Genomic DNA, 17,175 nt, shown 5'->3' on the forward strand with positions numbered 1-17,175 from the left:
GTGGGACTCAGGCCCGTCAGGACTGCGGCTCCACCTGGGGTTCTCCGGGTCCTTGCAGGTGTCAGCCCTCAGCTCCTCAGATGCTCCCGGATGGGACCCCCCCCCCCCGACCCGCCTTGCTGCTAGATTGGGTCACCTGTCAAGTGTCTGCTAAGCCCAGTGCTGGGGGCACCCTGACGGCCAGTGGAGAGAGGGTCCAGGTGCCCGGGGGCACAGGGCCCTCCTCACTGGTGTCCGATTCACAGTCTACAAGCTCCCTGGCCCCTCCTTGAGACCCCGTTGAGCCTGTTTCAGGGCCCGGGGAGACCGGCGGGGGGAGCCCTCCCCACACCACCGGGGAAGCCGGTGCGGCTTGCAGGGCAGACTCGGTGTGCACGGACGCACGTGGTTAGGGCAGCGGGACCGTCTCGTAGCTGCCAGCTTATCTGGCCTCCCCGGCCTCGAGCGCTGTGCTCCCGGCCCTGCCCCTCGGCCCACTGGCCGCTCCCCACGGAGGCTGAGCTCAGGCCGCTTGTTGGGGGCGGGGGCAGCAGGGCGCCTGGGCCACCGGTCCCTCCTCCCCCCGGGCTCTGAGTGGGAGCAGGAAGTCTGCGCCTCCAACACATATTTATTTTAGAAGTCATTGGGACAAACCCAACTCCCAGAGATCCGGGCTCAATTTATTAAGCTTAGATGATTAATTATAGGGTAATTAAATATCTGATCAAATTAATGCTAAGGTGTTTAAACATTGTTTTGCAAAGAATGTTTGCTCATTAATTAGAATGGCTAAATGCGGAATTAAGCAAGGGGGGGGTTGCGGAGGGACGAGTGGGGCTTGTCCCTCGGAAGCTCTTCCCTGGAGTCCCCCCCTCTCTGTGTCCCCATCTGCCAATCTGTGCAGGGAGGAGGGAGCCTTCAGGGAGCCTGGCGCGCCTCCGTGGGGACTGAGGAGAAGGGGCGGGGCTCCGGGAGGTCAAAGGGAAGGGATGACGTTCAAAGGAAGATGAAAAACACCAAATGTTTGGTAACAGGTGTTTGCTGGGCTCTCCGGAAATGATGGGGCACAGGGGACCCTGATCAGACCGGCCAGCTGGGCTCCTCCCCGTCCCCCCGCCTCGTTCAGAGTATGACGTCGTTATCCACAGAGATGGCGCTCTTCCTGAATTTTTCTAAACTTTTAGGCAGTTTGGGGGAGGTCAGCGTTTCTTTCCGAGTTTTTTGGGCCTTGGTGGTTTTCAGCTCAAAATGATCTGCGCGCCGCCTTGGCCCATCTTGGGCTATTTGTTCGGGGCCCCGGCAGTGGTCTGGGCAGAGCAGAGAGTAGGGGACACTGGGTCAAGGTCAAACCTGGGTCCAGGGGCGGTGGGACGGGAGCCTGGAGGTGAGGGTGTCGAGTGCAGATGGCACTCACCAGCCTTGTTGGGGGTCCTGGGGGCAGAGACGGGGTGGTAGCTGGAGGGAGGTGGGTCGGGAAGTGACAGGCCGTTTTAGAACAGAAATCGCAGAGCGTGTCTACGCTGCCGGCAGAGATAGTGGGGCCCTGGTGAGCAGGGGCGTGTGCAGGCTCCTTTCTACCGATTGTGACCACTTCCAGGTGTATTTCTCCTGCTCTCGGGGTCCCGGGGCTCCTCACCGCCCTGGCCGGCAGCTCTCCCCGGGGGTGAGGTCACCTGTGGAGCCCCGGACCTGCCCCACCTGCTGGGGAGGCCCCCGCAGGCACAGCTGCTCCGGTGACCACAGCCCATCGGAAGAGCTGTAGTCCTCGCTGGGTTCTCCCCACTTCTGCACCGCAGGCTGTGGGACCCGGGGCCGGCCACTTCTCTAGCTCCGGGGGACACCAGCTTCCCCCCAGGGCGGAGTGTCTCTGCACCCCTTTTGTGAACTAGCCTCTCGACTCCACCCACAGCCCCGCCTTCCGGGCAGGTGTTCCCACTCTTCTCCGGCCCCCACATCTGTCCCTCCCTCCTGGTCCCATGTAGGTCCTGTCCCCCAGGGCCTCCCCCCATCCAGAACGGGATCAGCTGGCCTTCTCCCCCGCTTCAGCCTCTCCTCACCTGGCAGGGCCCCTGGGCCCCCCGGAGCAGGGCTCCACCAGTCTCCACGTGCCCCACGGGGCCTGGGGCCCGCGGGCGGTCAGAGCCGCAGACGCTCCTGGGGGCAGGGCAGCCGGACCCCCCGCTAGAGTCCGGGCCACCCCCGTTCCTCTGGCACCCGCCCACCCACCGCTCTGCTCCGCGTTTGGGTCACCGAAGGGATGAGGAGGTTCGGCTTGCTTTGTGACAGTTAGACCAAAATGGAGTGAGGGCAGCGCAGGATTCCCTGTCCCCTACCCAGCCTGGCAGCCCCCACGATCTCCATGCCCAGAAGATTCAAGTTACTTAAAACAAATGCACACGTAACTCCCTTGGTTGTAGGTGTTTGAAATCTCTAGTTCAGGCTTGAAAGAAGAGGAGATTTCTTACAGGAAAGCAGTGTGATGTGGTGAAGAGAACTTCGGGTCTGGGATCATATCGGAGCTCATTTGGAAATTTCTACTCTGCCGTTTCTTAGCCACGAGCATGTTAGGCAATGTATCCGTCCATCCGTCTGTCAAATGCGGGCATCAGCGGTAGCCCGTCTGTCTGCCCCACAGGTCGGACGTGAATTCTAGCGTGTCTGCGGGAACGTTTCGGAAATCTGTGGCCTCGGGATGGTGGGGCGAGGTGGTGACTCGGCTCGCGCCGAGCTGCCTCAGCAGCGGGAATGGCGCTTCCCAGGAGCCGTCCTGTGCTCTGCTTGGATCCCAGGGAGGAGTAACTGTTCTGGCTAATTGGAGCAGAACAAAAGTCCTCCCCCCTCCCCCCCCCGCCCCCCCCACCCCCCCCCGCCCCCCCCGCCCTGCGTGGCAGAGAGCAGCCAGGGAGCGGATGGGGGCGGGCAGGTTCCAGAGGAGGCTTGGCGGCTGTCTGCAGGGGAGCCCACGGGAGGCCCGGGAGGCACCGACTCTCACCAGGGCGGCCGCAGGAGGGAGAACAAGAAGAATGTCCGGGTGCAGAGTGTGGGGTTCTCCTTCCCCACCTGTCCTTGGGCCTCAGTGAAATCGTAGTCAAACGCATCTTGTTTTTCTTTCAAAGAGAGATCGTTGGCAATTAATTCTCTGGTCTTTGCCAGTTTCTTAAATCAAGAGCCACTCTTGCAGATGCTTGGTACTATTTCACCACCGTCATTGAAACCCGCTGAACCACCACTGCCCTGAAATGCTCAGAGGCAGAAAGCGTTCTATCCGAAAACACCTTCAACTGCCCGTGTGTGCCGGCGTCGTGGCGGAAGAATTTTCCTCTGCCCTTCAGGCTTCTTCCAGCTGGTCTGAGCGTCAGAGCAACGTGAGACGGACTGACAGGAGTGAGTCGGACAAAAGTTTGATTACACGTGTGCCTCCTGCTTATACCCGAGAGACCGAGGAAAACGGTAACTCCGGGAAATGGCCAAAGCCGTCACCTTAAATACCATCTTCAGCTAAAGACAGAGGTTGGGGGTAGGGAGTCGGTTATGGCAGGTTGCCAGGGAAGCACAGTGAACAAGGGTGAGGCTGTCATGCAGATCTGAGTCCATGCCTCCTGCCCCGATTAGAGTTTCCCGGGGTTTGGAGTCACCCCTTCTTCCCAGCACAGCCAGGGGGACACCCTTACAAACGGAGATTCCCTCATACGTGGAAATGGCTCTTACAGAAGGGAAGCTTCGTGCGGGCTCTCGGAGCTGCTCTTGTGTCTGCATTTTCTTAAAAACCGGCAGCTTAAGATAATATGCCAGAGAGGCAGACCCTGGGCTGGCAGAATTTGCTCCCCTGCACTGGTCATCACACAGCTGCGGGCAGCTCTGAAGCCTTTGTGAACCAGGACGCATCTCCTCAGAGTGAAGACTCGATCAGACAACGTGGGGGCCGGGGGCCGGAGGCCTGGGGTGGGGCCCCCGCTCTGCCGCTGCGGGGAGTTCTCATGATTCGTTCAACGGGCAGGATGAAGTAAGGGGTGTGAAAGCACGCTCACAGCTACCTGGAAAATAATGCGGTAGCATTCAACCATTTAGAACAGAGAAGAGCTTGATGGAAGGATTCTTCCACAGGGTGACACGTAAGTAAGAGACGAATCAGCACCGGTAAAGTAGCTTCAAAACGAGGAACAAAAATAAATTCCTCTTATCATCCCACTGACAATTAACGAACGGTAATTAACGAACACCCAAGCAGGTTCCTAAACAGACTTAAGGTAGTTCAACTCGATCTCATCTGGACATTCTGGTTAATTCATTAAGGCAAGATAAAATGAACTGGGGGCAGGGAGACGATGCGGGAACCTTGGTATAGATTGTGGACAAAGGAATCGGCAAAAATCCACGAACGAGGGTTTAAGAAGCATGCGGGCTGTGCGTGAGCGTCAATGGTCTTCCTGGGTTCAAACGATAGCTAGAAGATACAATGAAAACATCCATTGATAACAGAAACGGGATGAGTATTTCTGACCTTGCCGCACACCGTTTGCGTCCGGCGTGGCGATGTTTGCTTGGCCCCCGCCAGTAACCGAGCTCACCTGCACCCCACGTCCCACACCCCAATCCCGACCTCGCCACGGCGGCTTGCTGTACGTGTGCGTCTCGGGAGGGTGCTTCCCGCCAGTTTCCCAGGTGGCGCCAGGCCCCACACGTGGACAGCCTGCCTGGACGCGGTGCTTACCGTCCGCGGGGTCGTCGCATCCCCCTCTTACCAACGGTAACGACCCCTCGCTTGGCACAGCCATCCACCCTCCGTCCGCCCCAGCTGGCAGCAACCCCCACCCCCCGCGTCTCCTCCTGTTGTGCGGGAGTTTTCTCTTTGTTCTCGCTGCCACCCGCCCGTGTTTCCCTCTGCGGTTTCTTGCTTTGCTTCAAAGCTGGGAGCAGTCTTTCTTCATGAGGATGATAAATATTTCATTTTGTGCTAACTTTTCTATCTTTCGTAAAAGAGATTTAGCTCTTTGAGGCATCTGCTTTGCGTTGGGGGCGGGGGGACTAGATTAGAATTCTTCCGTGCTACCCAGTTTCCCAACATCATGCATTTTTAATTATTTTTTAATTATTATTTTATAAAGCGTTCTAACGTCGAACAGGTGAGGCCTTCTGTCTCGCTCTTTTTAGCCCTCAAATGTCCTCTGAAACCGTCATCTGTTTGCTTCTCCAGAATCCACCGCGTCCAGAAAAATACCTTTGGGACCGATCCGAGGGCAGCTGTGTTTGCAAGCTAAACTAAACCAGTGACCCGTTCTCCCCACGGCTTGTGTGCTCGTCTTGGGAAAGACCTCGTCTCTCACCTTGCCCTCGCCCCACAGGGTGCAATTCTCTTCACGAAGGTCGGGCATATGCTCTGTTTATTCCTAAGTAACCGTTGTTTACACTGGAAGCCCCAGCGGATGCCCTCCAAGACCGGTGGGCTCCACGTCGCGGCCCCTCCCCCCCCACAGCCCCTCCCTGGGTCGGCCCGGGCGCCCAGTTCTCGGGTCCGGGCCCCGCTTTCCTTCTGCACGCAAGCGTGCGTCTACACCCCGGGTGTGCACAGCCGGGCCAGCGGCTTCCCGGGAGCCCTGGAGGCCTCTGCAGGCCCCCCCGCCTCTGCAGAACCTGGCCATCACCCACCACAAAATTATTGCTGCGGTTCCCCAAGCGACCCGCTCTGTCCGGGTGACCTGGCCGGGGCAGCTCAGCCACGGGGTCAGGGCCCTCAACCCCCGGGGTCGGCAAGGAGCCTCCAGGCCCCACGCAGAGCCAGACTTAGACCCTCCAAACCCCGGGCAGGGATGGGTGCACGGAGCCCCTGCAGGGAGCCAGGAGCGGGGAGCCCCGCCCTCAGAGCAGCTACCCCATGCCTGCAGGCACCGGGGGCTCCGGGCTGGGCTCTGAGACCCCCTCACTCCTGCATTCCGGGAGCTGCGTGTGTGCACGTGTGTGTGTATGTGTGTTTGCGTGTGTGTCCGTGTGTGCTCCTGTGCACGTGTATACATGCGTGTGCTTGGGTGCCTGTGCGTACGTGTGTGCACTTGCGTGCTTGGGTGCCCATGTGTACATGTGTGCAACTTGTGTGCATGTGCATACACATGTGTGCTTGTGCGTGTGTGTGCGTGCACGTGTGTACCTGGGTTCCTCTTACCCTTCCCCCTTCGTGCCGCACGCAGTCCTGGTCGTGTCCCGTGTCCTGGCGTCTTTGGGGCCTGCCCTCGGGCCTCAACCGTTAACTGAGCTCGTTGTCCGCGTCCCTCCGTCCGCAGGACCGTTCATGGGGCCCGAGGGCCCCGGGGGAGGGGTCCTGCAGACAAAGGAACCACCGCCGGCCGGACGGCGCTTCACGGTGTGCGGCATGCCTCTGCACACACTTGTCTGTGCGCTTCCCTCCCACAGAGGGACGGTCTCTGCTCAAGCTGATCTTAACCCGGAAACACACCATCCCTGCTTCCCGTGCAAAACCCCACCTGCCAAATGCGCCCCGATCTTTGTAGGTTCTCCCAAAGATGCGGGACGCACGGGGAGAGACCGCATGCGCAGGGTGTGCTTTGCCGGCAGTGCTGCGGGAGCGGGTGTCCTGGAGTGGACCTCATCCGCTCGGGCTGAGGGACAGCCTCTCCTCACCGGGGAGGGGCTCTCCGGGCGTCTTGCCCCGAGCGGAAACCCTGGCCCGCCACGTGGCGCCAAGCAGCTGTGTTTCTCCCGTGCAGGACGGGGACGGGGACGTGGGGTCCAGGCTTGGTATCCCCGCAGAGCGAGCTGCACGTTCACGGGGCTCCCGCGGGTCTGCGGTGCGTGGCGAGGGGGCAGGAGAATCTTCCAGCGGGTCAGGCTCCCTACCCCCCGCCGGCCATGCCGCCGTCCCCTCCAGGCCAGCCCCACACCGCCTCCTGCCTGGCAGGTGCTTCTTGGTGACACGGCACCTGTCGCCTGCATGGCTCTGCGGAAGGGCCCCTGTGTCCCGCTCACCGTGTCTGGGGTCATCGTGGGCTCTGCAGTTAGTCTGTCCCCACGGCTCCTGCCCTCACGTGTCACCCACATTGCTTCCTGGTCAGGTACCCCGCTCCCTGTTCTTCTCTTGTTCTGGGACCGTCCTGCCTCGCGGCCCTGAGTCCTGAGCAGGCCCACTGGCTGGTGGCCCCTGCCTCTGACACAGGTAGCGTGGCGGGGGGGCGGCCCTTCCTGGGGATGTTCGCGGTCACACGTGGTGGCCACCACGCCCTGGAGCTGTGTCCTGTGCCGGGAGACGTGGGGTGGCTGAGGATATGTCCGTGCATCCTGGCCACATTTCGCAGAAGTGCCAGGTAACCCCGGGGCCCAGGGAAGGGGACTTGAAGGTCCGGGATTCAGACCAGCTCCAGTCTGGCATTTAGGAACCCCAGAAACCCGGGACAGCGGCTGCGTCTGGACTCGGACTCGGGCCAGGAGTGGACGTGGGGGTCTGTCCTCTGTGTGGAGACTGTGCTCGCTGCTCCTTCCTTTCCTCTGCTTTTTCTTAACCTCACACCTGCCCGCCCCTCACCTGGGCGTTTAAACACATGCACCTAATCTCTTCTCTCATTCGTAGCCACTTGGTCCTTTTGTTCCCGCTCTACTGGGGCTCGATAAACGGGGCACGTTGCAGGCATACGTTTCGGTCAGCCTGCCGCGCACTCGCCCACGAAGCCATCAGCAGTTAGGACAGTGAACACACACGGTCACCGGGAAGCTCCCTCCTGCCTCGTCCCCGCCTCCAGCTGACCGCCGACCTGCCTTCTTTGTGGATCGTCCATGTTTTCTGGGGTTTTGTAAGCGGAATCCTGCTGTGCCCTCTCTTCCTTCCCTCTGGCTTGAACCCCCCCGCGTGGCCTCCGGTCTCAGTACTCGGCTGAATCGTACTCCATCCCGTGGACACAACTGGTTTATCCACTCACCTGTTGGTGAACGCTCAGATTGTTTCTAGTTTGGGGCGATGGCAAATAAAGCAGGTGTGAACATTCACCTGTGAGTCATTGTAAAGCCACGGTTATGCATTTTTCTCGGGTACAGACTGAGGGGGGTGGAGTGGTGGGATTTTATGGCAGGTGTACGTTTAACGTTCTTTGTAAGTGGAATTTTTACTGAGGTGATTATAGGTCCACACGCCGTTTTAAGAAATAACGGAGAGATCCTGTGTGTTTTTACCCACTTTCCTCCCGTGGTGACGTTCTGTAAAGCTGAACTGTGACATCACGGTCAGGACCTCGACACGGATTCGGTCCGCGTGTCGGGTCTCCCACGGCTGCCCGTACCGATCTGTACGTGTGCGTGTCACGCGTGCAGACTCGCCCGTCCAGCACCCAGGTGGCCAGCCTGGATGTGGTGTGTCCATCCCAGAGACGACCCCCTGCTGCTCCGGCCACACGCCCCCCTCGTGCCCTCGCCCCCATTCGTGACCCCGCGCCATCACCCACCGGCTCTTGATTTCTGAAATCTTGTCACTTGCGAGTGTTGTACGAGTGGTTCCGCACAGCACATGCCCTCGGGGCCCGGCTCCTTCCCCGGGGAGCCCTCTAGGCGCCGCGTGCCTCGGTCCTCGGCTCCCGGTTGTGGCTGAGCGGTGCCCTCGCTGGGGGTGCCCCTGACCATGCGTCCGTCCGAGGACATCCAGCTCGATCCCAGTGTGTGGCTCCTGTGAATCAAGCGTCTGTGAACGGGTGTGCACAGAGTTTTCTGCAGAGTTTTCTGCACCGTTTTCATTTCTCTGGGATGAAAGTCTAAGCGTGCACTCGCTGGGGAGTCTAACAGCAGGAGCCGCCGAGCCGTTTTGTAGAGTCACTGCCCGCTTTGCACCCCCGCCGGCAGTCCGTGCCTGAGCCAGCGTGTCTCATGGGTGGCGTCCACTGTGGCCGTCCTGGTGGGCGTGCGGCGCTGTCTCGCTGAGCGCTCAGTGCGTTTTCCCGACGACTCATGGCATCCAGCTTCGTTTCACGCGCTGTTTCTCATTTATGTATCGTCTTTAGTAAAATGTCAAATTACGTGTTTTGGCTCATTTTCTTTTTTTTTTTAATTTTTTTTTTTAACGTTTATTTATTTTTGACACAGAGAGAGACAGAGCATGAACGGGGGAGGGTCAGAGAGAGGGAGACACAGAATTGAAACAGGCTCCAGGCTCTGAGCTGTCAGCACAGAGCCTGACGCGGGGCTTGAACTCACAGACCGCGAGATCATGACCTGAGCCGAAGTCGGCCGCTTAACCGACTGAGCCACCCAGGCACCCCTTTTTTAATTTTTTTTGAACGTTTATTTATTTTTAATATTTTATTTATTTATTTTTTAATGTTTTTTATTTATTTTTGGGACAGACAGAGACAGAGCATGAACGGGGGAGGGGCAGAGAGAGAGGGAGACACAGAATCGGAAACAGGCTCCAGGCTCCGAGCCATCAGCCCAGAGCCTGACGCGGGGCTCGAACTCACGGACCGCGAGATCGTGACCTGGCTGAAGTCGGACGCTTAACCGACTGTGCCACCCAGGCGCCCCTATTTTTGAGACAGAGACAGAGCATGAGCGGGGGAGGGGCAGAGAGAGGGAGACACAGAATCGGAAGCAGGCTCCAGGCTCTGAGCCGTCAGCCCAGTTGGCTCATTTTCTAACTGGGTTGCTCATTTGTTCTTTGCTGCTGAGTTCGGAAGGTTCTTTCTCTATTGTAGACACGGCTTGCAAACACCTCCTCTCAGTCCGAAGCTCGCCCTTTCTTCCGTTTTACGAGTCTCCCACATTCTGGTGTGTTCCCGCCTATCCAACCTCCCGATTTCCCTTCCCTGAGCCCTGCTGCTCTTTGCCTAGCTTCAGGTCTCGAAAATTTTCTCCAACTGCCCCCCCCCGCCCCCCGCCAAAAATGTTATGGCTTTGCGTTGTAATTGAATCCTGTGGTGCATTCCGAGTTAATTTTTGGACGAGGCATGAGGTCTTAGATGAGGTACAGTTTCTGCCTGTGAATGTCCTTCTTCTACTGAACTGTGTGCCTCCATCAAATGTCAGTGATGCGCTTTTGTGGGCTGGGCTCTGGGTTCCGTCCCACTGATCTGTCTCCCCCATGGGTGCCACAGGCATTGCCTTAATTACCGTGACAGTGGTATCCAACGGTGATCCCCCTCTCTTCCTCTCGGCCAAGATCGCTTTAATTATGCTGGGGTCTGTGACTCCCCGTATGCGTTTCAGAATAACTTTGTCCACGTCCATGAAAACCTTGCCGATGTTTTGACAGAAACGTCATTAAACCTGGAGATCGATGTGGGGCTCGTTTAGCTCCGTTAGATGAATGTGGCTCATCCGTCCGTTTCTTTGGGTCTTCGTGACGTCTTCCGTCGGCGTGTCGTAACTTTCAGTATGCCGACCCCGTGCACCTTTTGTTAAACGTGCACCTAAGGATTTCATCGCCTCCGAGGTGGTTGTCAACGGCCTTGTGCTTTTAATTTCGGTTCCGGCACATTCGTTGTTAGTGTAGGGAAATGAAATGGGTTTTGGGGAGTTGGTCTTGTAGCCTGAGAACGCGCTGAGCTCGTATATCAGAGTGTTTTGTTGATCTCTCGAGATGTTGTGCCCAGTGAATCACGTCACCTGCAAACAGAGACAGTTTACTCCTACCTGTCCGGACCGTACGTCTGTTCCCCTTGCCTGCTGCCGCAGCTGGGACTTCCAACACCGAGTCAGACAAGAACGTGGGGACATCTGTGCCTCGTTCCTCGTCCTTGGGAGAAAACACCGTTTTTAACCATTAAATATAACGTGAACAGTTGCTGCTTTGGTAGCTGCTTTTTATCGGCGAGGTAATTCCATTCTATCTCTGACTTCCTGGTTTAAAAACAAATTGTGAATATTGGATTTCGTTGAATGCTTTTTCTGCATTAATTGATACAGTCATAGGAATTTTCTTTAGCTTGTTGGTTCCGTGGATTACATCGATTCTTTTGAATGTTCAGCCAACCCTGGGTACCTGGAATAAATCCCACTCGATCGTGATACAGAATAGCATTCACCTCCATCACGCGTTGTTGAGAATCTTTGCCTCTTAATTCATGAGAGGTATTAGTCTGTATCTTTCTTTCTGTGGACTCTGTCTGGCTTTGGTATCAGGGAAATAGTGACCTCATAAAATGAGCTGGCAAGGGGTGCCTTGGGGGGCTCAGTCGGTGAAGCGTCTGACTTCGGCTGAGGTCACAATCTCACGGTTCGTGGGTTCGAGCCCCGCGTCGGGCTGTGTGCTGACAGCTCGGAGCCCGGAGCCTGCTTCGGATTCTGTGTCTCCCTCTCTCTCTGCCCCTCCCCCACGCATGCTCTGTCTCTCCCTCAAAAATAAACATTAAAAAATTTTTTTTAATGAAACAAGCTGGCAAATGCTTCCTCCTTTTGTGTTTTCCGAAAGAGATTGTGTAAAGTTGGAGTTAATTTTCCCCCAGCTCCAATGCTGTGTGATTGACAAAGAGCGTCTCTGTTTGCCGTGTGCAGTGTGATGTTTTCCCGTGTGCACACACGGTGAACTGCTCACGTCCCCCGGCGGACGGAGTGGTTTCTGTGTGTGCTGAAACATTTACGATTTTTCTGTGGGCAGATCCCCAGTGGGCACTGTATTAGGACGGGCTGCAGTCACGCTGCACGTGGGGTTTCCAGAACTCCGTGTCGCATAACTAAAGCCTTGTCCCCCTGACCCGGCATCTGCCCGTTTACCCCTGGTCCCTAGCAGCCGCCACTCTGCTGTCCGCCTCTGTGAGTTCGACTTTCAGAATCCACACATCGGTGAGATCAGTCTTGTGCCCGGCTCGTTTCGTCCAGCGTGGCGTCCTGCAGGGTCACCCACGTCGTGCCGAATGTCAGGGGCTCCTGCTGTGGGGCTGAGTGCTGTCCCACCCTGTGTATGCGCCATGTTTCCGTTACCCACTCGTCTGTTGGCGGACGTGTGGGTGCGGGTATCTTCAAGATACGGGTTTTCATTCCTTTGGGTAAATACCCAGTAGAGGGATTCCTGGGTCATAGGATAGCTCTATTTCTAATTTTGGGGGACCCTCCACACCGTTCCAGAGCGGCTGCCCTGGTTTGCACTCCCACCAACAGTGCACGGGGGTTCCCCTTTCTCCGCATCCTCGCCGGCACCTGCTGTTGGTCGTGTTGTTGATTTTAGCCACTCTGGCGGGTGCGAGGTGGTGTCTCAGTGTGGTTGTGTATTTCCCTGAGGATCAGTGATGTCGAGCACCTTCTCATGAGTCTGTTCACTGTCTGGGGGGTCTTTTTGTGAAAAGGGGTTAATTTTTTTTTTTTTTTTTTTTTTTTAGCGTTTGGTAGAATTCTCCCATAAAACCCTCTGGGCCTGGTGATTTCTTTCAAGAGGGATTTTAATTATGAATTCGGCTTCTGTAACGGTTAGGGGCCATTTAGATCGTTTCTTTAATCTTGGTTAAGTTTTCTGGAAATTGGTCCATTTCTTCTGTTTGTATTAGGAGTTGTTTGTAACAGTCCCTCGTTATCCTCTTTTTTTTTTTTTTTCAACGTTTTTAATTTATTTTTGGGCCAGAGAGAGACAGAGCATGAACGGGGGAGGGGCAGAGAGAGAGGGAGACACAGAATCGGAAACAGGCTCCAGGCTCCGAGCCATCAGCCCAGAGCCTGACGCGGGGCTCGAACTCACGGACCGCGAGATCGTGACCTGGCTGAAGTCGGACGCTTAACCGACTGCGCCACCCAGGCGCCCCCCTCGTTATCCTCTTTTTTTTTTTTTTTTTTTTTTTTAAATTTTCTTTTTCAACGTTTTTTAATTTATTTTTGGGACAGAGAGAGACAGAGCATGAACGGGGGAGGGGCAGAGAGAGAGGGAGACACAGAATCGGAAACAGGCTCCAGGCTCCAAGCCATCAGCCCAGAGCCTGACGCAGGGCTCGAACTCACGGACCGCGAGATCGTGACCTGGCTGAAGTCGGACGCTTAACCGACTGCGCCACCCAGGCGCCCCCCTCGTTATCCTCTTAACGGCTGCATGAGGTACACGTTCCCCATTTAATTCCTGATATCGGACAACTGCGTTTCTTTTCATTTTTGTCAGTTTTGCCAGAGGTTTGTAGATTTTACCGACTTTTATCCAAAGAACCAGATGTTTGTTTCACTGATTTTTTTCTACCATTTCTCTATTTTCAGTGTCACTGACTTCTGCTCTGATTTTTCTAGTTTTCTTCCTTCTCTGGGTTTATTTTGCTTTTCTTTTCCGGGTTCTTGAGGTAAGGACTTAGCTGATGGAGACGAGGCTTTCCTTATTTCTGGTGTGTTTAGTGCTGTGACATTTCCTCCGAGCACCGCTTTAAAATCGTTGTGTTCTTGGTTCTTGGCCTGACGAGCAGTTTCTGACTGTGAGCCGGACGTGGCCTGTCTTACGTGTGGAGATGCCAGGCCGTATGTGAGGTTTCTCCACGGCAGGCAATCACCCTGTTCCTTTTTGGACTGCGTTCCCGTGACAACTGATTTAAGAGCTCGGACGATGTCACTTGGTCTGCTTGGTTCATCTGGAGCCACCGTTGCTCGCGTAGGTCCCTCCTGGTGGCGCTGGGACGTCCCGGCAGGAGCGGGGCATCTGGGGCTCGTCCTGGCCATTCCTTGTCAGCAGGACTCCCGCTGACGCCCCCCGTGGGTGATGCCACCGCTGCTTGCTGGCATGGGAGCCTCTGAAAAGGCACCTCTGCTTCCGTTCTTGCTGCCCCTGCCCCGGGTCCGGCTCTGCTCCGGCATGAACTTGGCCTTCAGCCGAGACAAGGGGAGACGTGGTTTCTGGTGCGTGCGCCACTCCCGGCCACAACAGAGAACAGACGAGTCATGGGTCCTGGGCAGAGGACCAAGGGCACAGTTTGGGTGTGAGGCAGGTGGGCCTCTCAGAGGCGGCCGCTGCCATCGGGGGTGCTGGACGTCCTAGACCCGCCAGGCGAGTTCTAGAAGGTAGGTGTGCCATCCGGCTTGTGCCAGCGCCCGGCCTCTGTTTTCCCTGTTTCTGCCCTGGTGTTGTCGCAGGTGCACGGCGGTCCACCTAGACCTCTGCCTCGTCTTTCTTCTTTCTTGCTCAGCCCACACACTCGCTTCTTCTCCACTTGGCTCTCATGGCATGGAGGTTTCCAGGAAGATGGCGTGAAGGCTGAGCTGTTCTAGCAGGAACTTTGAAAAGGATCGAACAGACTCCATCCCGTGCTTCCTCGGCATCCCAGGGCAGCTTCTAGGACTGCAGACCGTCCGCTGTTGGGCCCACCCCGACCGCGTTCTTCCTCCTCCTCGTGACCCAGCCTCACAGCCTCCACGAGACTCCCGGACTGGGCCCCGGGGCTTTTCCCTGCTCCACGTCTCAGATCAGCTGTCACCTCCTCAGAGACCCCTTCCCAGCCATTCCCTCCTCCTTTACCCTGTTTCTGGAGCCACAGCGTGTGGGCTTAAATCTCAGCAAATCCACCAGGAGGGAAATATTTGCTTCTCCCCCTGGGCCAGGACAAGAAGGGAAGGTGACCTCTGACCTCCCCCACCAGGACAAGAAGGGAAGGTGAAGTTCGGGAAGAGAGGCCTGAGTACGGCTTTGGATTTGCTGAGTCGGTGGCACTTCTGTGACGTCAGACAGCTGTCCGTGAGGGATTTTTGGGCCCGGTGGAGGGGCCTGGCGTCCCCATCGCGTGCGGAGAGAGCGTAGAGTCCGAAGACAAAGCTGTGGACCACAGCTGCTAGAGGCAAGGACTCAGCGAGAAACAGACACAGTAACGTCAGAGGGAAACAGGAAAGATGTACAGTGTAGTCCTGGGGAAAGAAAGCCTGTCCGTGCAAGTCACAAAAGACAAAAATTAAGAGCCCCAAATTCCACGAGAAGGAAAAAGACACGCTGGTGGAAAATGGACAGAGGCACGGCCAGAGAGAACCCAGGGCAGGAGGCACGCGGGACCCGCAAACACAGCGAGTATGGCCCACGTTCCCAAGAACCGGTTCCGGGGAAGTCGACGAGCAGGGCTCCCCACCCATCGGCCTGGCAAAACCGAAAAGCAAGTAACGCGAGCACAATGGAGCAGAAGGGACAGTCACATCCTGTTGGTGAAGTGTGTTTGGAGGGCACTTGGCAGGACTGTGGAAGCTCTGACCGCCAACGGAATCCGCAGTAAGAGAAGGCTCACGCACGCGATGAGACACGCCTGACCCACGAGGAAGTTTGTGCGGCATTTCTACATGAAGGTTTAAACAGCGGCGGAAATAACAGACGTGCGGAAGCACGTTGCATACAGCACGCGGCTGTTCACCGGGGCAGAGGTCCCCACGGGGGTGACGAGGTGGGCGTGGTCCGTGGGAACCCCACAAGGTCCGAGTCTCGCGTGGCAGGAGCGTGCTTTTGCATTCACCGGGTGACAAAGCAAACGATCAGACGGGAAAGAGAAGGCCGCGACCGCCCCGTCGCCGGGCTGCCGGCCGGGAAACTGGCCCTCCGTGCCCGCGAGCTCGCCTCCGTTCGCAGGCCCCGTCTGGGCAGGTGCCGTCTGGGCAGGGCCGGGCATGGAAGCCGGTGGCTGAGGGAGAGCTACCGCGACGAGGCGGCCCGCGCCCTGGAAAGTGCTCTGACCTGCTCAAAAGCACACGGACGCCCCCATTTATTCACATAACCTGGCAGAATATTTTCGAATAAATCGTGAGCGTGACAGTTACATTCTCTAAACCACACTGGAAAAAGGATTATGGTATTTACCACGGGGACAGGAAGATTGATGCTCGCCCCGAAGATCTGCCAGCTTCTTGATTTAGGGAGCCAGTGATCAGCACGGGTTAGCTCTGACGGGTTTATGTTGGCTCTCCCCCCCCACGGCCTCCTCTCCGGGGGCCTGGGGACACTTGGGCGGGGCCGTCCTGCAGGGTCTCTGCAAGATGGCGCACGGAGGCCTCGGGTGCGGGCAGAGATCGCGGCCCTCCGCCGCCTTCCGCCGTGCCCCGGATCCTGATCCCTGCCCAGGTGGAATCTGGCTCCTGAGCCTGCCGGGCCTGCCCCGGCGCTGGTCCCAGTGCGAGACTGACTCCTACGCTGAGGGATGGGCAGGGGCCAGAGAGGGCGGCTCAGGGCCCAGTGCTGGGCACCGACCCGCGGTCAGTCCCCTGTGACCGGTGGGCTGAGGTGCATGGAGGGGGCGATGTGCACCCCTCTCCCCGCCTGCCATCTGTGCACCACCTACACCGTCCCAGGTCACCTTCTTGTCCTCACACCTCACACCGTTCACGTTTCCTCAGAGCCGAGCGCAGGGCCTGGAATGCACTGTGACCCCATCAGCATACGCTGACCCGAACCCAACCCTCGGGAAGGAGCATCCGGCTGACTGGGGGCCCCAGATCCTTCCTTGGGGGTCACTGAAGGGTGGGTGGGTGGTGAGGACCCCTCATCCCGTACGTTGGGGAGGTTTGGAACTAGTCATGGACCCGGCTGCCCCGGGGGGTCCCCGGGACCAGCCTTCTGCGCCCCAGGACCCGGCAGCCGGCCCCATGCTGACCTCCCCAGTTTCTCCTAAGACCTGCCCCCCAGAGCCACCTCCCAGCCTAACTGGATTCCACATGGTTTAGGTTTGTTTCTGGCTCTTAACACCCTCCTCCGGGGGCCCCTGCGGCCCTGCCTCTGCCCTCCACCTCCCCCCCACCTTCCCCCGTGGACGCTGCCTGGGTCCGCCCTCGCCAGCCCGCGGGACACGGGGGAGAGGGTGACACATGCGTGTCCCGGCTCCACCAAGCACTGGCCCCGTGGACCCGGCAAATCCGCGTGAGGCTCAGAGTCCCCGCTTTAGGTAAAAGCGAACTTCCTGCAGTGGCCGTGACATCACCTGCCCCTGATGACAACATAAAGTCACACTCCGACACCTGGCTACCAGTGCCCGTGAAGCCACCTGCTGGCCCGCTGCTGTACGTACGTCAGGTGCCGGGGTGCCGATTTCCGAGGATTCCAGAGAAAGGAGTGTCTGCACTGGAGGAAAAAGTCAGGAACCCTCACTGAGCAGTGAGCCTGCCAGGGCTCGTCCTGGTTGGTCATCACCCCAGGGACACGGGGCCACACAATTCCCGGGGCCACCGCCTGATGGGCCCAGCCCGTGGGACACACACAAGGCATCTGGGACCTGCTGGACCGGAGCCTCAGGAGGGCCTCCCGGGGGGGCTGGTCCTGAGTTGTGCAAATGAGCCACAGGTGCACACGGG

The 17,175-nt window shown here is 57.7% G+C and overlaps 1 long non-coding RNA gene across 2 annotated transcripts; it reads right to left on the minus strand.

Annotated features, from left to right (window-relative positions):
• Positions 1-3,357: 3,357 nt before the first annotated feature.
• LOC131497376 (uncharacterized) lies at positions 3,358-16,601 on the minus strand. Of its 2 annotated transcripts, none has more exons than XR_009254927.1 (2): positions 15,692-16,601; positions 3,358-4,013 (listed from the first exon to the last, which is right to left on the minus strand). It is a non-coding gene; the product is annotated as an uncharacterized LOC131497376 (long non-coding RNA). The 2 variants fall into 2 exon arrangements; XR_009254926.1 differs by having other exon boundaries at positions 3,358-4,423.
• Between the last annotated feature and the right edge of the window lie 574 nt (positions 16,602-17,175).

This window comes from Neofelis nebulosa, chromosome 16 (genome assembly GCF_028018385.1).
Source record: "Neofelis nebulosa isolate mNeoNeb1 chromosome 16, mNeoNeb1.pri, whole genome shotgun sequence".
Classification (NCBI taxonomy): Eukaryota; Metazoa; Chordata; class Mammalia; order Carnivora; family Felidae; genus Neofelis; species Neofelis nebulosa.